The 21,376-nt window shown below is 41.8% G+C and overlaps 1 protein-coding gene across 11 annotated transcripts in view; it reads left to right on the plus strand.

The window, feature by feature from the left end:
• The window catches only part of LOC122675400 (LIM domain containing preferred translocation partner in lipoma), a 713,437-nt gene that overhangs the window by 182,756 nt on the left and 509,305 nt on the right, over positions 1 to 21,376 (plus strand). For 2 of the 11 annotated variants that reach the window (XM_043874070.1, XM_043874069.1), the window contains one exon: positions 21,234 to 21,320. The exons of the other annotated variants lie outside the window; for them this stretch is intronic. The gene's annotated coding sequence lies outside the window, so the exon portion shown is untranslated. The remainder of the gene's footprint in view (positions 1 to 21,233; positions 21,321 to 21,376) is intronic. 11 annotated transcript variants of the gene reach the window in all.

Consider the following 21,376-nt stretch of genomic DNA (forward strand, 5'->3'; position numbering starts at 1 on the left):
ATATTTCTGGTGGAGTGTCACTCAGTATAAAACCTTTACCATCAGGGGCCTGCCATGCTCCGCCTTGCCAGATGTTTCTCTTTCTCTGCAGTGGCCCAAAAGGGCCTGCCCAGCTGATGGTTGGGTGTAGAGACTTTGTTCACCCGATGGTTTACCATAGCATCCTTGGACCTCCTTGCTCCACTGAGGACCATCTGTGAGACCTCTGGGCTCCCTACTGAGGATCTGCACTGCAGATTTCTCCTTGTAAAATCAGAATGGTGATTCAAGTGCAGGTCCGCTCAGGGCTGTTTATCATCGAAGTTCATATCCTTTGCTCCTCCTCTCCTTTTCTTTATGTCTCTTCTCTCTTGCTGTGTGTTTGTGGATCTGGTAAATGGCTTGATGGATTGGGAGGTGGTTGAAACTCTTTTTGGCCACTCTGGTGATCCAGGCTTGTGACGGTTAGAGGCAGCATGCTACGTTTGAGAAGGTACTTGGCTGAGAGTCAGAAAACCGAGGTGCAGATCAGCCTGACTTAAGCAGCATTTACTTAGCACCTATGGAGAAAGATGGCCCACTAAGACAGGGAAGGAGGGAGGTGGCAGGTGTGTGGAGATGAACTTGATGCAGGGCCAGCCAGGACTCAGTGTGACGTGTGGGCTCAGAGATGAGACTTTGTGAGTGAGAGAATGTGGGAGTCCTTTCTACAGGAGGTTTCTTATAAAAGCAGAGGCTGGAATTGGCTTTGAAGGATGATCGAATGGACTTTGTTGGGATATTACAGGAGCTTCAGAGAGACACTCTGGCAGGCAAGAATCAGCTTGAGGCAATCCCCAGAAGCAGGTGAATACCATCCCTGCCCAGAGAACTGGGCACAGATGACGGAAATGTGTAGTTGAAAGAAAGCACTTCTTTTCTGGCAGACCTCTGTCTCCTCATCTGCAGAGCGTACCCTTTGGACAATTTGGTTCTCAAGAGGCCTCAAGACCTCCAATTGGTCTTGAGGCTACCACATCTCCCAAGACCTACCACATCTCCCAAAACCTACTGCATCTCCCATCCTAAAGCCAGATAAGCATTAGCTAAAGGCTGGTCACTCATAGTGGCGATGGAGCAGGGCCCAGAACCCCCATGTGCCTTGTTTCTGACTTCATCACTCTCTCTGTGACCCCACAGGGCATTAAAAGGATGAGTGGTTGGGATGACCATTATTATTCTAGCCTTTAATGTGTGAAACACAGAATTTTAAAATAATCTGCAACATAAATAAGATATTTCACCGTTTTACATACTTTTTTCACCCTTCCACTGGAGACCATCCACTCTTATAAAATGCTTCCTTCTTCCATTTTGCCTGTGTGGGCTTTGCTTTCCTGCCTGAAAAACCAGCACACATCCCTCCTCCTAGGGAGCCTTCTCTTTCCATCCTTTGGCTCAGCTAGTGTTGGACTTTGTTTTCTTTTGTATTGCCACCTCTTAATGTTTCCTCTTATCTCCTACCCCCTATACATGTATTATGAGGGTTCTGAATCTAAGGACTATATTCTGCTTCTCTGAATTCCCTTTCACTTCTGGCACAGCAGTGCCCATATCATTCCTGATAAAGAAACACGCAACTGTGTTCTTCAACCGTTTCCCCCTCTGCTTGGTGCTTGTTTTTGAGATGGATATGACACTTAGAGATTTATAAAATTTCAGAATGGGGGAGGAATTTAAAAATTCACTGTCTAGTTGAGCTCTGCCCCAGGGAAGAAATGGCTTACCCTGCTGTACCTGCCCAGTGAGTGGTGGGTCTGAGAGTGGCACCCTCATCTGATCAAGCAGGAGAGGGTGGTTGGGGCCTGAGCTCCTGCTCACCCTTCAACAAGTGTTGGCCGGGTTCCTTCTTTCTATGGAGAACTTTGGGAGTAAAGGTGGTACACGTGACGCTGCTGTCTTATGAACCAGATGGAAGCAAGCAGACGCTTAACCGGTGTTTCCTGTGATGTACTACGTGACAGGCCCATGGCAGGCGCTCTCGCATCGTTTGGTTTAGTCACTCATCATAAACTAGAATGCCCCCACCCCCTGCATGTGGGAGACAGGTTGTAAACAGGACATTTAACCAAATGTAACAAACATTTACACTGAAGAGTGCATGGTAGTGGATAGATTTTTGCCTGATAGGCAGAGGGCTCTTCGCGCTCTCAGCTGCTAAAAGGGTAACTGATCAACGATCAGAATTGTGGTGGGAAAACCTGTGTTCCCTGGAGCATAAGAGAGGCTTCAGCTCTCTCTCCTGTCCTCTACACATGCGTCCCTGAGTCTTTGGAGGGATGAGACTTGCCTACCTCCCACTTGGGGGTTGGTAGTATTGGATTGTACTTGTTCTGGTTACATCTTACCTGCCTCTCCCTTGGCCTCCAGCCCCACTGAGTCTATTTTTCTGTCACTCCTATTCATTCTTCTTCACCCTGCTCCCTCCCTCTCCTGAGTTAACCCTGGGTGGCCTTAGGTCCCAAAGACTCTCCGATGGCAGACTCCCCTGGACTGGACTGTAAAATGCTGGCCGGGAAGACAGGACACAAATCTGTTAAATACACAGTAAAAATAGCTTCTGATCTCTGCAGCTCGGTATTAGGCAAGACGGTATTAGCGAGGTTTGAGTGCTGTTCTGAAATGTGGCAGCCGCACATATGCATCTTGGCTGCTTTTCCTCCCTACCTCTGGCAGCTCGCGAGCAGTGTTGCCATGACACTCCTTGGGCTCTGTTTAGATCAGCTATTTTCTGAAGGAGTCCCTGACCTTCCCCACAATAGAAGCCGTTGATGTGGTCAAGTCAGAGCCCCTCCAGGAGCCCTGGAACTGGTGGGCCCCCAGTTGGGACTTGGAAACTGTTGGAAGCTGTAGGTCAGGACACAGACTTTGAAGGTTTAGGAACAAGAGAGGCTGTTGAATATCCTTTAGTGTCCTTTGATGAGGAGGATACTGAGCCCATTGATTGAAAGGGACTTGTTCAAGGTCACAGAGTGAAGTAGGGACAAGGCTGAGACAGGAACTTGGGTTTCCAGATTTTCTAATGTTCCAATTGTGCCACTCTTTCTCCTGCCTGAGGGCCCTTTTCAGCCCTGATAGCTGTGGACGGAGAGGAGACAGGCCTGGGGACATCGATGTCCCTAGGAATGGGCAGAGGGAGTGAAGAGAGGCGGGGGGAAGCTCAGTGCAGAGGGAGGAATGAGGAAAAGAGGGTTACGAATAGTGTAGGGGTGACAGAGGCCCGAGCAAATGCCCTAGGTACCCCTCAGCCCATTCAAAGAGACTCTTTTCTATCAGGTTCCATAGGTTGGTCCACTGAGAAATAGATGCTTACAGAAGCAGGGGAATAACAAGGTCATGTTCTCTGTTGCTCCGAACCCTTGCCTAACCTCATATTAGACTTCACAAAACACTACCCTTAAAAGCCATTGTCAGCATCACCCTCTTTGGGATACTTTATTATACAGTGTTGAGTATTCTTTAGAGAGTTCATATGTCAAATGCTGTCTTCTCCACATGATAGCAGGATCTCAGGAGACAGAAACTGTGAGTCAGATGGATTCTCCTCCCTTCTCCCTTCTCCTCCCTTCCACCCTCCCTCCCTCCAGTCATGACACCTGGCAGAGACCTAAATCACATATGATGAGCATCCAGTAAATTTTTGTTGAGTTGAACTTAGTCGAATTTAGATGGTCTCAACATTTTTATTAATTGCTGGAGTGGGTAGCCATTCCCTTCTCCAGGGGACCTTCTTAACCCAGGGATCGAAGCCAGGTCTCCTGCATTACAGATGAATTTTTTACCGTCTGAGCCACCAGGAAGCCCAACAGATGGTGGACTTTGCCAAATAAAGATTTGGGGGAATAGTCATCTCATCAGTTTCGATTCAGTGAGATTTCTTAGTTAACCTTCATGAAACTCAGTGCACTGTCAAGTATTATTCTCGTTTAACAGTGAAGAAATAAAAGACAGGTGACCTGCTCAAACTGAAAGAGTAAATGGTGATGTTTGATTTGCCTCTAGATTGTCTGTCTTCAAATGTTATATTACTTCTACTCTTCCCCAGTACTTATGGAGGAATGATTGTTCCATAGACAGTGGTTCACCCTTCCATTGAGGAGTTCCAGCCTTTTAAGGTTATAACCTACCTCTTAAGAGTTTAGAAAAGTAAATATGAATTCTCGGATTTGAAACAGTGACTTACTATGCTTTGGACCACCTCAGGCTGATTTTTAAAAAAATTTTTTCTCTGTAAGCCAAGGGAAAAATAACACATTTCTGTATTCTTTAATTTGCTTAGTTTGAAATAAACTTTGAAATGGTATGTAATACTCTTTGAACTTTTAATACATTTGGATACATCCAGAATATGAGGGAAAAAGGCCTTCTGCCCTAAATGAATTGACTAATTGAGCTGTGAACAAAGTTAGACCTTGTTTTTGGTTACAAATGAAGGATGCAAGAATTTTTTGATGCTGTAGCTGAAGTCTAGGTTTTGGTTGGTATCGATGTTTTGCAGGTATTTTTCAATATTTGCCATATTCATAAGATGATATACTTTATGCTTTCCTAATTCTCACCAGATTTGGATGCATTTGGCTGATAACACCCTGCATCCTTTCTGAAAAAAAGCATAAATGTGGAGCCATCTTCCTTTTTCATGTATGTGCTTCGGAAGACCACAGTTGTCTAATTTAAATTTCAGTACAGAGGCAAAGCTTATCAGTAGTGAGCATAATATCTTGATATATATAGATCACATGTTTCCTTTTGTGTCTGACGTTCCAGGTGTTTAAGGAGGAGAATGAGTTGAATAATAATGGTATAATGTCCAGAGAGAAAGTTGAATACATACAACAAATATGCTTGGAATCTATTTCTGTGGTGTATATGTGTGAGATTAGCTCAGTCTTTTTATAAAATTGTCTATACTTGAAAGTACATAATAACTTCAGAATTGCCAGAGAAAATTGAAATAAAAACTTGGATGATTGGGGGGTGGATAACTTATCTTTTTTTAGAGCTGTAGGTAAAGTGAAAAGTCAGAAGCACTATGGTTTGGTGTTAGATGGAAACCAAATAGTATCTGTATATTTTCTTTGTGAAGAAAGCTTGGTTTGGGAATCTGAATATTCTTTCAAACTTTCCAAATTACTTCAGCCCCCACTGATGCCCATACTTTGCTTAATTTGATTGAATCAGTTTACACTGAACAATGGCTTAGAAAACATGTTATTTATTATAAGCAATGCACATACACACTACATAAATAAAGGAAAGGAGAAAAAGAAGCAGCACTTGCATATGTGAAGCAATCTGCCTTGCTTTAGAACTGCATATGTGTGTGTCTTTTTGTTTAAGTAGATTGGGAGCACCTTGAAGATAAGAGAAATGTTTTGTACATGTTTGTGATAATGGTTTTGTGAACTCAAGTGCAGTAAATCAAAACAACTTTGGTAACATCTTTTGCCTGGAGTCAATAGACTTATTCAGAATTTCTGTAGAAGTCATTCTATTACTTGTGAAATCCCTCTGCTTCATAGCCTTTCTGTGGAATTACTTTTGAAATCCATCTGCCTACTTGCAAGAAAAATGGATAGTTAAGTAGTGCAATAGCCTGTTTACATACTGGCTCAAACTGTCACTGTGAGAAAAGGTTGCATATATTCTAAAATGTTACACAGCTAGGAAAAATATACACACATAATATATAGAGTGACTATATATGTACATATATATACAATCATATATATATGATCTGTTCCTTGTCACAATATTTAACCCAACGTGCTATTTACAGTAATGAATCAAAATGTCAGTTTTAAAAATATGAAGTGTCAAAGTGTTCCCACGTTGCGGGAAAGTTTGATGTGACAGTTTGTTAATCATATGACTATTATATCAAGCGTGTCTCACAATGTTTTTTGCTTGGTGCTCTTTCTTGTAGGCTCCTTGCACTTTTTCAGTGAATTCTAAGTTCAAGTTACTAACCCAGGGAACACATTTGGGTTACGTGTCTCCCACACCTCACACAAATGCTGCTATGTTTTCCTCTACTTACAGCTGAATGGATTTAACATCATTTCAGAGTAGTTTGATTTTGTGCCTGACACATTTATGTATAGAAGCTAGAAGAAAAAAAAAAAAATTCCCCTACTGTAATTTTGTTGTTTTCACTGCAAAACCATCACATGAAACCTTGATAGAATAGCTATTTTGTTTTTCTCCAAGCTGGGTTTCTCAAGGTATAATTTAGATGTCCTTACTCTTTGACCTTGGGTACATTTTTGAATTTTGCTTGGCACATTGATTATACTAACTTCTTCACCCTAATAGAAGAACAGAATCCTAGAACATAAATACCATATATTTGGGAAGAGGCAGCATGGTTTCTCTCTGAAGTGTGGCTATGCTTCTTTCTAGTTCTGGCTACATGGATCACATTCAATCTTTGGGTCTCAACTTCCTCTGAAGAATTGTTAAGATTGAAATTAGATTAGAATAGTGTATTTTTAAATGCATGCCTTCAAGGAGTCCAGAGCTCTGGGTGGATGTGTGACCTCAGATGATAGGGTACAGGGAAAGTGGTGAGGACTCTGGGCCCTTCTACCTGAGCAACCCAATCTTACATCTGTTTTCAGTTGTACATAATATTTCATTTTGGAAGAGGAAATGGTAACCCACTCCAGTATTCTTGCCTGGAGAATCCCATGGACAGAGGAGCCTGATGGGCTGCAATCCACCGGGTTACAAAGAGTTGGACATGACTGAGTGACTGAGCATGCACTATTTCATCTAAGTAAAAGGTTCTGCTGCTTAAAAAACCAACCTGCCCACCTGTTGGCAGCCACTCTACCAGGTGATCTAGAGTCAGCGTTCTCTGGTTCTGCGGCCCATTTCCTGAGATCACACGGCAATCGCACCAGCAGATCTTGATTCATCTGGCCTTAGGTTCTGCCTGTGCATCCACTCAGCCTCCGTGGAAGTCCTTACAATGGCAAAGCTTTCTCCATTGTGAGATTTGACGGAAGAGCGACTAACTGAGGTCATGTCTATGTCTGATTTTAATCCTTGCATCATTTTGGTTTTAGTAAACTTACTTTCCGGTTGAGCAGATTTTTACATCAGCAAAAACTGTTATTTAGAGCAAGTATAGACAAAAGAAGATGAAGAAGTTTTGACAAGTATTTTGTCTGCTTCTGGTCAAGGATGTGAATGTTATTCCTTAAACTGGAACATTTCAGCCAGTTTGGGGAGGAGGGTGGGCACCCACAACTTGAGATTTTAGTTCATCATTTATCCTTCCTCCCTCCACCCCATACACGTGCAACCACTACCATCTTGATCCACTATGCAGGGCATATTCCTATGTATATTCCCCAGAATGATGCAGCAGGGGAATAAAAAGTTGTGCATTACAAATCAAGGAAGAGACTGTAAAGAATGGTAAATGGTCAAGGGACATGACTTAGTAAGACTTTAGAAAAGCCTTTAAGTGTGAACATAATAAAATCAAATTGGGAAAAATATATCTCATAGATATAAAAGCATCCTAAAAATGGGAAGGAGGGTGAATGTCTATTTTGTTAGACATTCAGAAGCATTATTTTCATATTTCCTGAGGGATCAAATTATGGGATTGTTTTAATTCTAATATCTGAAATTGTGAAGGAAGAGGATAGTCAGATCTACAATTCTATCATGACACTTTCTTATGGTGAAATGCCCCTTTGGTAACAGAATTCATACAAACAGTGTGAGTGTCAAGACAGAATGTTCTTTTATTAAGTCACATATCAGCCACTGGGGATGCACCTGGGTTTATTGGGCTAGGGGGGAGGGATGACCCAAAATCAGTGTTTAGAATAATTAGAAAAAAGCCAGGAGTGATTCCTGACTTGTTCCTTGAAGGATCTGGTGAGATGAGGCAAACTGCTCTAAACCAATGTTGAACTCAGAGATCCAGTTTTCAGTGGAACAGGAAGTATTGTGTGTGTTGCTGCTGCTGCTGGGTCACTTCACTCGTGTCCGACTCTGTGTGACCCCATGGACTGCAGCCCGCCAGGCTCCTCTGTCTGTGGGATTTTCTAGGCAAGGGTACTGGAGTGGGTTGCCATGCCCTCCTCCAGGTGATCTTCCCAACCCAGGGGTTGAACCCAGGTCTCTTGCATTTCAGGCAGATTCTTTACTGCTGAGCCTTCAGGTAAGCCCCATTTTGTGTGTAGTCTTGGTTAACATAGACTAATAGAAAAATACATATTCATGGGATGGAGAGGATGACATGAGGGCAAACCAAAATAACAGCACGTTTGCTCTCGTTTATTTGTTTACTTTAATTTTCCATGGGCTACCTCCGCCTCTCTTCTTTATCTCCTTGCTGGACCATAACGACAAGAGAGTTGAGAGCCTTGTCATGCTTCTTCTCTGATTTCCAGTTGCCTAGAGTCACTCCTGACTCATCCATGAGCTCAGTAAATATTTACTGAATGAATGAGCGGTACTGAAAGATAGCCCTTATTGAGGAACAATCATGATATTAATTTGGAAAATTCTGATCTGGCCACTTCTACACTCTCTGGGAGTTTTGCTAAATACTTACTGAGTTAGGCATTATTCTGAGCACTTTGCATTGTTAACTCATGGAATCCTCACAACCACCTGCTGAGAAAGGTATTGTTATTACCACCATTTCACAAATGAAAAACTGAGAACCAGAGATGTTACACAACATACCCAAGGTCATGGTTCATGAAAGGTAAAACTCAGGACTTGAACTCAGGTAGTCTTGTCTTCAGCTGTCTCAATCACTAAGTTATGTTGTCTCTGTACTATTGGTATAATTATACTGACCTGTTCTTCCCAGCATGTTATGAGACTGAAATAAGATGATAGGGAGGTTGAAAGTTTTAGGGAAAGGTGAACCAACTACTGAAGGTGAGACAGCACAAAATAGCTTTAATCTAAATAGAAAGTAGAAATTTGTTGAGAAAATTTAGAGAAGAAAAAGAATGGTCACCTCTAACTGAGGTGAAGGGGAGGGGATTAAAATAGGGGTTCTTGGAGTTGGCCTTGAATGAATGGGATTTTGATAAAGGGTGGGTTGCTTTCTAAGCAAATAGAATGGACAGTGGAATAGAGGCACCGATGTGCAAGGTGGTGAAAAAGAAGGCCTCAGTTCGCTGAATGATGATGAGTTTAGTTTTAGCAGATTCTTTTCAAAACAGTGTGCACTGAGGAACAGGGAAGGGAAGGGGCTTGTGGAGGACGAGGAGGATGTGGAGAGTAAGGTAATGAATGGGAAGATGAAAAAGCATAACCAGTAACTGCCATCTTCCTCTCTCTGGAAGTCGACTCTAGGCAAATAGATGACCCTGCCTTACCTAGATCATGCTTTGACTCATTGCTTTCTTGTGTGTGGTCCATAAGTACTAGTCCAGGGAGATACCCCTCTGAAAAGATCGGTCCCCACAAGCCTGGAGAATGCAGCATACTCTGGCGCCCTCTTAGGCATTGACAATGTACCTTAGCTTGTTAAATCTTTCAGGAAGCCCTGTGGACAGCACTCAGCTGGTTTGCAGTTGACTCTGGAACTTGGTTTCTCCCTCTGGGCATCCCTAGTTAACATCAGTGAGCAGACACACTCTCAGAGACCACCAGCCCGCCAGCTGGGCTGATCTGTGTCCACTGTCCAAGATGCATCTGAGAGGAGAAGGAGATCCACTTTCAGGGCAGCCTGAAGTCCCATTCTGAAAGGAGAAGTTGTGCTCCAGAGCACTCTGGCCTGTAGCAGTGGTTATGTGTCATTTAGAAAGAAAGCTGTGCTCAAGATAACCTTGAGAACCTGCAACCCCTCTGAAAAAGTAAGAGTGAGAAGCAGGAAGTGAAGGAGCTCTAGTTCTTGAAATGGAATGTGGCTGAGGGTGATGGTTTGCAACCATGGGACCTCCCCTAGCAGGCTGCCTTGTGAACATTTATAAGCAAACACCTTTCAAGTCAGCGAGCCAGCCCTGGAGAGGGCCAGGTACCTAGCTCACTCTCACACGTTGCACTGGTCTGAAAGGCAAAGAACGGCAGTGGAATGTAGAGTGTCCGCGCCTTGACCATATCCGGAGTTGTGTCAAACTGCCTCACTTTAGGGAGGAGATGGTGTGTTAGTACTTAGGCATTTCTTTCCAGAAGGTATCTGTTACCTTTTTTTTTTTTTTTCCCTTTCTCTGGTCTGACCTTAACTTTCAAGCACCACTTTTGAAAGCTGTCACTGTTTGGAATCACGCTCAGAGGTCATAATACTGGAGGTTTGAGAACACAGTGTGGGAAAGTTTGTGTTTCTAATAAACTCCGAGATGATTCTGAAACTGCCAGTTTGTGGCCTCGCTTTGATTAATGCGCCTTTAAAGTATAGTTCAAGACCCTTGTTTTCCAGGAAATTTAACTGTCTTTACCCAAAGTGGTTTCTTTCTTCCTTTCTCTTTTTCTTTCCTTCTCTCATATTCTAAGGGAATCCATCAGAGGCCCTATCTGAATGAGGTAACTTCTCATTTATGTAAGTCTCTGGGGCTCCGTTATCAACTTCTTGTGTCTGTTTAAATAGTTTAGATAAGAAAGACAATTGTATAAGTTGTATAAATGAACACAAATCCTGATGGAGACTCTCAAATCCTGAATTCACATCTTCTTATTGCTTCTTATAAGCTGTGTGTTTAGGGGAAAATCGCATCTTGTAGAGCTGTTTTCTCATCTCTAAAATAATTATTCCGTTTCTTCCTGCTGCTGATGTTTTCATGGAAAACATCAATTGAGAGTCTGGATATTTAAAATGCGGTAAAAATGCAACAGTGTTCACAGTAAATTATTGTTGGTGTTTTGTTTGTTTTGTAAAGTTGACTCATGCACTTTATCATTAATGATGAGGCATGAAGGAAATGCTGTTGGTTTTTAATGAGATGTGGAGTGGAGGGTGGGGCTTAAGTAATGCTGAGATTTCAGGAAAGCTCTTTTCAGTTCCTGGAAATGATTCTCACACTGACAATTATAAGCTTGTGCTCAGGTCAGGAAAAGCAATGTGCATTTATATTGAACTTTTTCTTCAGGTAGACCATGATAATGATAATGAAAATTGTGTTCATTTTCTGAACTTCTCATTATAAACTGGAGAAGAGATGAAATATTCATAGTGGTTGTCATTGACAGGGGTTTGTAGGGTTATTGCTAGTGAGTAAGTTTATAAATCCTTACATTTCTGTTTTCTATAACAAGAATACCTAAAACAGGAAGTGTCCTCTTCTAGGTTTTCTTAAGATAGCATATGTATTCCTTAAGTGTCTACGGTACAAAACCTAAATCAGGCACTGAAGAATAAAAATATGGTTAGATGTGTAATTTCTTTTTTCACGGAGTTTCCAATCCAATGGGAGAGCCAGACACATGCATAACTAGCTGTTTCACAAAGCAAAACAAACTAGGTGACAAAGGAGAGGTACCGGTGGCATGCTGTGGGAACCCAGAGCAGGCTTTCGGTGGGCGTGAGTTGGGGAGGGGCTCCTGAAGAAGGTGGTTTTTAGGCACGCCTTGAAGAACTGAAAGGATTTAAGCAAACTGACTTTAAATTGCAGCAAGCCAGAGAAAGACAATATGTTAGTACTTGGGCTTTTCCCATAGTATTTTATAGCCAAGGTTATGGGAAAAGTATTGATGCACAGAAACACATCTTCTGTTCTGAAGATCCGCCACTGGTATTCTGGTCCATTTGACTGTGCTTATTTTATTTCCTTTAGTTTATTTGTCCCCTCTTTCTTTATAGGGTATTCCTTTTTGCCACTTCCTGCTGGCATTTTTTTTTTGCCTGGTCATTGACCTCTCTCACCTGCAAAGTTGGCTCACTCGCTACCATATTATCATACTCCTTTGGATAAGCTCTTTTCTTTGATCTCCAACTATTGTAATACCCCGTTCCATCCTCACTCTTGTTTTGGTTTGCAACAGTAACAATAGCCTTTAAAAAATGTCCTTGTATCAATTAGATTGACCCTTTTGTAGTATGAAGACACTGATTTCTGTCTCCTCTCCAGGCTCTGGATCGCCAAACTCAAAACACCAAGTCTGAGTGTATAGTATACATACCAGATGTATAGAGCCAGTTACTGCTGAGAGAAGATAAGGTCACAGTGAAGGGAAACATGTTGTTAAAATATGTTGGAATGAAACATCAGGTGCTGGACCTGTCTAGGAATACAGTGTAGATTGACTTTACATTCTGTGTTCTACACATTAGAAGGTTGTGATGTTCAGAACCTTATATTTTGATGCTTATAATCATGTAATATAAGTTTATATCAACTGAATCCAGGCAATTTCACCATCCACTACATTATTAATTCCAGATGAGAAAATTCATTAGGGCTCAAATTTTGTTTGAGGCCCAACTGTTTCTTAAATTATTATTACAATTATTATCTATTTTATTATCTGTTTATTTTTTTTTTACAACTGATGGGAAGGGAAATTTAACAGCTGTGTGATTAGCAGGGCATGAAATTAAAAATGTTTTGTACAGAGTCGAGAGGTTGTTTACTACAGAATTCCTCATCTGAGAATTAAGTATCATTAAGATTGGCCATAAGATGCTCTCCTTCATCATTTAAGTTGGGTTTCTCACATCTAGTCATTTGCTAAAAGTAAAGGGCCTTTTGCCTTTTCTGGAAGGAGAATACTGGCTGGGTTATGCCAGTGCATCTCTAACATTGGCAGTCAAGGTAGCAGCTCCATTTCTTTCACTCATAAAATAACAGTGCAAGGAGAAAGAAGTTCAGCCTCACTGCTCTTAGCAAAGAATGAGTAAGTTCCAGTTTGAGGAAGTCAGGTAAATTAGAGCTACAACTTTAAAGTGGCTTTAGTTTTCTCCTTTCAAACCCCAAGAGTGTCACCTTTCTGTGAGTGTGACGTCTAGCATGTGCTGTTGATCCTTAAAGTTTCCTTTAGCGGTATGCTGTTGTTTCTTGGGTCCTTTTGCAGAAGTCCCTCTTTTGACCGAGTTCTAGACAGTACTATCTCCCTTTTCCTTTTTGCAGGTTGTGCTCAGTCTTCTCTAGAAGCAGGAGAGCATGGTGGTCAAGCACGTTAGCCAGAGTCTCTTTGCTGGAGTGTGAAGCCAGCTCATCTATTTGCTTGGGCAAGTGGTGTTCGCTCTTCGCTGTACCTTTGCCTCATCCCCTTATTGAATGGAGGTAAAAGGTAGTACCTACCTCCAAGGTTGCTTTGAAGATTATGAGTGTTAATACCTCGAAAATGTTTAAGGCTCTACCTGACTCCTAGCCGGTGCTCAGGTAATGTTGGCTGCCTGCATTTCTGTAAGACAGTGTACTGTCCTGTGTGTGAAGGTCTTTGTTAGTACACATCCACAAGGACTTGCTTCACTTCTAGCCTGGGACACTTCCTCTATCCCTGCTGCTTTGTCTTGCATAGGATCATTCCTGTAAGATAATTATTTTATTCTTGTCTTAATTCTTTCTTTAGACAGACTTTATTGATATCTTTCAGTTTGCTGAATTCAGCAAGACCCAGTCTCTGCTCTTAAGGGATATTTTGAAGGGGAGATTGGGATTGATGAAAGTTAAGCAGATGACTCTTCTTATTGGAGATAGATTAGAGATCCAATCTTAACTCCAGAGTTAAGGTATTTGAATAGTATCCCTAAATATTCAGAAGTCTAGTTAAGGAATCTGTGGTCCTTAGAGGAGAGAGACATTAACTTTGGTTTAGATTGAATGCAAATGTCTCAAGTCTTCCTGGAAGAGGAGGGGTTTGATCTAGGACCTGAATGCTGGGTAGAATTTGACCTGACCAAAAAGGGGTAAAGACTTCCCAGGCTAAGTGAAGGGTGTCAACTACACTTAGTTTTTCCACATTTGCCACCATCCGGGCCTTTTGGACAGCTGTTATTGCAGGTGGGACCTCAGTTAGAAAGCCAGAGAGTGTGTGAGTGAGGCTTTCATAGTCCCCAGGTCCTGTATAAAAAATGGATGAAGGAACCAGCCCCCTGGTGCAATGTCTTTTAAAGGGGGGTATGAGAGAGGAAAAATGGGAGAGACAAACACAGGAAATGTTGGATATTTGTAGAGGGATTATAATCAAGACAATTGATTGTTCTTTATCTTTTCTTAGATCATATTTAGGGGAGATATAGTTGCTTTTTGCATATATTTCCAAAGCTCCAATACTCTGGCTACCTGATGTGAAGAGCTGACTCATTGGAAGAGACCCTGATGCTGGGAAAGATTGAAGGCAAAAGGAGAGCGGGCGGCAGAGGATGAGATGGTTAGATAACAACACTGACTCAGTGGACATGAAACTGAGCAAACTCCAGGAGATGGTAGAGGACAGAGGAACCTGGCGTGCTGCAGTCAGTGAGGTTGCAAAGAGCTGGACCTGAATTGGTGACTGAACAACAGTGACAACAGCAGCTATACTTACATGCACATATATGTGTCAAAGTGTCCCTTTTTTTCTCCTTGTTTCTTCTTTTTTTAGTATAAGCCAGTATTAAAACCACTCAATCCTTTGCCCTTAAAAATAAATCTGGGTGGGGGTTAGACAAAAGTATTTCCTGGAATACATTATATGCTGGGCAATAGACGTGGGTAGTTAAATGCCTTTCCTGTAGAAGAAAGTCATTATACGTCGGGATGCTGCCAGCAGCTCTCTTGGTGAGTGTGTTTCAGCTCTGTGGCTGCTCTCCATCAGCTCTCTGCCATGTAAAAGTGGTTTTAAACTTACTGTCACTTTTAGCAAGTGACCTGATGAGGCACCATAATGTGCACTGGCCAAACATAACATGGCATGGTTGCAAAATAACGAGACTGGTGTTTTAGCCAGCACCCTGGGACATGTAGATGCAGGTAGTAGAGACGTCTAAGCAGTGCTTCTTATGGGGGTGCCGTTCCAGCCCAGGGAGCACTGGATCCTAGGTTGCTTCCACTGCTCAGCTCAGAGCAGCCCTGGGATCGCCTTCTGAGATAATGATGAGTGACCCTAAAAACCATAGAACCATGAGATAGAGACCGTGAAATCCACTTAACTCATTCTGAATGTGAGAAAACTCAGGCCCTGAGACAAAAACTGATGTGTGCAGTTGGCTTGTTTTCTTAGACGGGGAAGCGTCAGTTCTGAATTATTGTTAGTTCTCTCTGCCTGTTATTTTCTCATTGTTTCTCTGCCTTAAGGAAAATTGATTCTGTGTTAAATCTGTGAATAATTAGAAAGACAGTAAAGATGGAAAGAGGGTAAAAAGTTCCACTAGTCTTGCCTGGCATCACAGAATGTATATGTAGCATAGAGAAAATACAGCCCTCTTGGGATGAGGCTCCTATATTTTTAAGAAAATCTCAAGAAATAGAAATCACTTTGTCAAAGTTTTCAGTTGGTTATAATTACATCTATTATAAAATCAGATGTAGATAGATAGAGGTAAACACACAAGTTCCTAATTGAATTGTAGACCTTACCTTTCAGGGGTAGGGATCCTGTCAGTGATAAATCTATATCCTTGTCATAGCCTGTTGGCAACATTTCCTAAAATGTCCTCCATGGGATACTAGCTCCAAATGTTCAAATCAAGTGGGAATCAGTTGCTTTTTTTGAAATTAAATAAATTAGTTAACTGCACAAGGTCTTAGTTGTAGCATGTGGGATCTAGTTCCCTAACCAGTGATGGAACCCTTGCATTGGGAGTGTGGAATCTTAACCACTGGGCCACCAGGGAAGTCCCAGGAATCAGTAAAAATCTCCATTTTGGACACTCTTGTGGACCTTAAGCAAGATTAACTCTGAGAACACCTACACATAAAAAATAACCACACCATTCCTTTCTGTTTTGTGAAATTCAAGTTTTGTCAAATTTATTTTATCATGGAACCATTTTGTGGATGATTTTCCAGGCTAGTGTTTTGTGGAACATTCTTTGGATAGCATGATTTTATTGTTAAAATTCTTAAAGTTCACATCTGTTGTCTTGTAATAATCTTGTGTGAAATATAAAGTCATTTGGGCTAAACTATAGACCTCCACTTGGCCTACCTTCTCCATAGGAGAAATTACAGGTTTATTTCAGGATCAAACACTTTTCAAATGAAATGTTGTTAGGAGGAAAAAAAAAAAACCTTTTAGAGACTAATAATTGCAGAAAGAAGACAGTGTTATACGGGCCAAACCCAATTTTGTGAATTAGGGCTTTAACTTGGAGAGTTGTTCCTGAAAATAGCTTGTTTTTAAGCAAAACTTTATGGCTTTTGGTGGGGGCCTTTCTCACCATCAAAGGCATGAATATGGCTGCTTTTAAACTGACATGTTTCTTGCATTCAAAACCAGGGCTTGTGGAGGAAACAACACTTTCTTTAACTTTATGAAATGGTTGGCTTGACCATCATGACATTTTTTTCCTGCTTATTTAGGATATTAGCTTTTTTTTTTTTTTTTTTAATGTTGGAAGGCTCCTTGTTGATCTTGTCCAAGCCTGCACTTGACAGATGAGGAAACAGAGGCCCAGAAGGCTTTCTAAGTGTCTTTAGTAATTAGTGACAAAGCCAGAACTAAAATCAAGAACTCTCACTTACTTATTGAATTAAGTTTAGTACCTTTTTGTTTATTGTACACTCTGCTACAGTCCATGGTGTTGCAAATGGTTGGACATAGCAACTGAACAACCACAGCTGTTAAAAAAAAAAGGAGTTAATTGCTTATCTTGGTTAGATAGTAGATAGATATGTATTACACACACATCAATGATGGATTGTTATTGTTTAGTCGCTAAGTCATGTCCAATTCTGTGTGACCCCATGGATTGTAGCTAGCCAGGCCACTCTGTCCTTGGAATTTCCCAGGCAAGAATAAGGAGTGGGTAGCCATTTCCTTCTCTAGGGGATCTTCCCAACCCAAGGATTGAACCCATGTCTCCTACACTGGAGGTGAATTCTTTACCACTGAGCCTCATGGGAAACCCTCAATTATGGATAAAGGGTCATAGTTAGAAACTCTTTTACCCTCAAGGTAAGAAGACCCTCCATAGTCCCTAGGTTGTCTCTCTCTCTCTCTCTTTTTTTTTTTTAATAAAAAGAACTTCACCCACCTCAGGCTAGTTTTTTGATACTGCTTACTTGAGAAATTAAATTACTTCAACAGAAGAGATATGTGTGAAAAAAAGGGTCCTGCTGCACATTTTAATCTCCCTTGTTTCAGGCTGAGATATTCACTACAGCAAGGTGGTGTTTAAGGTTTTCGACATAAAGAGAAGAACTGGCTCATCACCAAGTGCTTGAGGGCTATGGCTTAGTTACACATCGTCCTGTGGTTCTTTCTTTCCTTCTCCCCACTCCCCGCTTCTACATCATCTTGTGGCTCCTTCTTTCCTCCTCCCCGCTTCCCACTTCTCCTAGTTGCACCCCCTCCTTTCTCCACCTCCTGTGTCTTCAGCCAGAGGGCTATCTTGCTTCAAAGACAGGAAAGGAGCCTCCGATCCAAGGGAGACGTTCTTTCTGCGAGGCTTTGCCCAACTGTAACAAAAGCAAAATCAAATCCTCATGCCTTTGAGTTTTCTCCTTTAGGTAGAAAGATCTGATGGTTAGCGATCTTAAGAAGGGCTTCCCTATTAAAAGGCTACTGCAGAATCTGTAGTCTGGTGCTTGCCGTAACTATGGTGTATGAAGAAGGCAAGGGCGTTAAACTCAATAGTGGAAAATATGGGTTTGGGCTGCACTTCTCTGTTAACTAGCTGTGGGATCTTGGGGAGACTAAAAAACTTCTTTGAGCTTCATTTGACCCCATCTTTTCATCGGGGCTTAGGAAATCATGATTCCTGGAGCTGTGTGGATCAAAAGAGATAATGGATATGAAAAGGCCTGTAAATTTTAAGTTAGTTAGTTAAGTCGCTCAGTCGTGTCTGACTCTTTGCGACCTCGTGGACTGTAGCCTAACCAGGCTCCTCCATCCATGGGATTTTCCAGGCAAGAGTACTGGAGTGGGTTGCCATTTATAAGCACCCTATAAATAGTGTAAACCTGTTTATAGTAATCAAGTAAATGATAATAATGCAGACATATCCATACTGCTGATTTTGCGTCCAGTACCACTTTACACCTTGTATGTCTATTAGTTCACAGTTCTGACCATAGACCTGTGTGTTGGTGAATGGCTCCTGGCATTATAAATCACCAGGCCTGGCTGCTAACCTGGACTGGTTGGTGATTTACTCAGTGGTAATGGGTAGTTTCTTTGTTCCTTGAGCCTGAGATATATTCTTTGTAAAAGAAATGCTTGGACTCTTACTGAATGTAAGGGTGCTTCTGTTCTGCTTGGCAGTTTTTTTGTTTTTGTTTTTGCAACCTTGCCAATTCAGTCACTGACCAGTAATCAGAGCTCACATTTAAACTTAGGGCCATCATCATTTTCATTTTACCAATGAGGACACACATAGGCACAGAGAGCTCAAGTAACTTTCCCAAGGCTGCACAGCCAGTGAGTGGTGGAGCTGGGATTCAAACTCTGCTCTGGTGTCCCAGAGTGACCGCAGCTAGATGCATTTGAAGAACTCTCCAGAGATCCCAAATGTGTCATGTTGTCAGATTCCTCATCTAATCTGCTCCATGATTATCATTTAGCTCTTCAGGTTTTTGGTAGTGGTTTAGGTTTTAACTCCGCAATTGGATTCTCAGCATCTTGATTGCAGGTTTTTGGTGCTGGAAAGTATATTTCCAGCGTCCAAAGCAGGGTTTGGCATGTGGTAGTGTTCCCTGGTATGTGCACCGTTTGTTTTTTGGCCAACCTTAGATTCTTTGAACCCCTTAGGGAGGCCTGCCATTGGCTTCTTCCCCAAAGTGTGTTTGACGGGATGGCCTCTTCACATCAGAAGCCAGCTGAGGTCTCTGTGGTGTGACTCTGGACAAGTCTCCACAGGGGAGACATGACAAGTTGCAGCCCTCATGGCTTGTGCACTCCGGTTTTCTCACGGCTGCTTAACCGAACCAGAGTCAGTTCTGGTGGAAGACTTTCCACCAGAGTCTCCCCGCTGCTTCAGCCTGTTTTCGCTTTGCTGTTGTTTTATTTTTCTTAAGACCTGATTTTCTTGGATTCTGCTTGGATGTAACCCAAGATTTGTAGCCCAGTTGCATCTGAGAAAGAGTCACACCCATTGAAATTGGGAGAAAACTGACTCTGAGAGCCCAAGGAAATCAGCATAAATTGTAGATGGCAGATGTCTTCCATCTCTGAGGCTGCCTTTCTTCTTTGTGTGATGCTGTTCCAAGACCTTTTACTGGGACCAGCTTTCTTGGAGGGTTGCCTTTAACTCCTAATTCATGCAGTGTGCTTATTTTACCATTCACACACCTTTTCAATCCCCATAAGTGACTCACTCTGGCATTCACTTATGCTTTCATCTACATATGAATTATGCAATATTTTCTACCTATCAGACACAATAGTGATACCAAAATGAGTTTGACACAATCCTTGTTTGTAAAGACCTAATTCCTTCGTGGCTCAGACGGTAAAGAATCCGCTGCAATGCAGGAGTCCTGGGTTTGACCCCTGGGTCAGGAAGATCCCCTGGAGAAGGGAATGGCGACCCACTCCAGTATTCTTTCCTGGGAAATCCCATGGACAGAGGAGCCTGGCTGGCTTCAGTCTGTGGAGTTGTAAAAGAGTCGGACACAGCTAAGTGACTAGCACTTTCACTTTCTTTCAGTTCTTTGGAGGGGGAGGATTCACTTTGGCAATCAACAATTAGTTCTTGAGTGCCCACCATGACCACATACTAGAACAGCAGATACCAGCTGATTCAAGCCCTCTCAACATAGGACTTTTGGTCCAGGAGTGACAACCACCACATTCATAGTTTCTCAGATAATTATATAATTATGGCTATGATAGTTGCCACAGAGCAAAGGTACAGGGTGTGACGGCAATATTAAACAGTTGTTTTTTTCTTGGCCTAGTTTGTTGGTGAGGTATGTTTCCCCAAAGAGTTGGAATTAGGAAAAGATGAGAACAGGGGAGTGGGCTTGGGCATACACCTTTCATACAACGTAGAAAATGGTCAGAGCTCAGCTCCAGTGCTGTGGAAACTGAGATAAGCAAGAACATCTTAAAAACTAGGTTGATGATAAAACTCCTTTCAGGGTATTTTCTTGCTTTTCACTCTATAAATGGTGGGCTTTTGTGTATCATGACCTGGTTTAGTAGTTGTAAACTGACTTAAGAAAAAAAACTCTGTTTTCCTTACTACTTTCTAGATGTGTTAAAATAATTCACTGTATTTCATATGTATACCCAAGATCTTTGAATCCAATTAGTAGGAAAAACACTTTTCATGTCATTGTAAGTAATGCAAAAATAAATAACAGGTAGAGAAAAAACTGAAGTACCAATGCCTTAAGCTTTTTGCTGGAATCTGGGAGTGTCTTATCGTAAGAAATGATTTCAGATGTACCATTTTCTTTCTGCATGTATTTATCTATTTAGAGTGCCTTCCTTGGGTTACGTATTTTAATGGACTGTTGGAAGTGAGAAGCAGGACGGCAGAGGCAGAGCTGCTCATTCTGCCATTCGAATTCTGTCCTGCTTCAGGGCGGGAGGCGAGTGGGACTCAAATCCTACCCCCTCCTCTATTGGTCAAGCTGAGATTGGATGCGATTTTCTGATGTGAACAGAATGACCTAATGGTTAGCAGAGGCCTGGGTATAGAAAGGTCTGGCACAGGTTGTCTTTCTCTGAAAGCCCTCATAACTTAGTGGGGGACACAGATATGGGAATGACTGCCAGCCAAAATGAAATAGGCTAACCAGAGGTACACATGACATGTCGAGGGGCTTTAATTGAAGGATTTTAATTCTGACAGGGTAGGGAGAGTAAATTTATACAGCAGTTGAAAAGCCAAGTTGGATGGACAAATTTTTTCTTCTTTTTTCTTTCAAATAGTAGCTTTATTGAGATCTAATTCATATGTCATACAATTAACTCATTTAAAGTATACAATTCAATGGTTTTTATTACATTCACAGGGTTGCACAGCCATCACCAAAATCAGTTTGGAACTTTTGCATCACTTCCGGAAGAAACGCTGTATCTTTTGACAGTCACCCCTTTCCTGCTCAATAGAGTTGCCCAGTCCGAGCATTTCATATAAGTGCAGTCACACCATATGGGCTGTCTTGTGACTGGTTTCTTTCACTTGCTCTAATATTTTTCAGTTTCATCCATGCTGTGGCATGATAAATAGGTTTTTGATTGCTGGAGAATGGGAGGAAGTTCACCCCAAAATGATGCATTAGGATGAGGTAAGAGAAAGACCTTCTTCACACAGTTTGGGCTGTATTTGAGAGGTTTGAAGTAG

The sequence above is a fragment of the Cervus elaphus genome, chromosome 19 (assembly GCF_910594005.1).
Source record: "Cervus elaphus chromosome 19, mCerEla1.1, whole genome shotgun sequence".
In the NCBI taxonomy this organism is placed as follows: domain Eukaryota; kingdom Metazoa; phylum Chordata; class Mammalia; order Artiodactyla; family Cervidae; genus Cervus; species Cervus elaphus.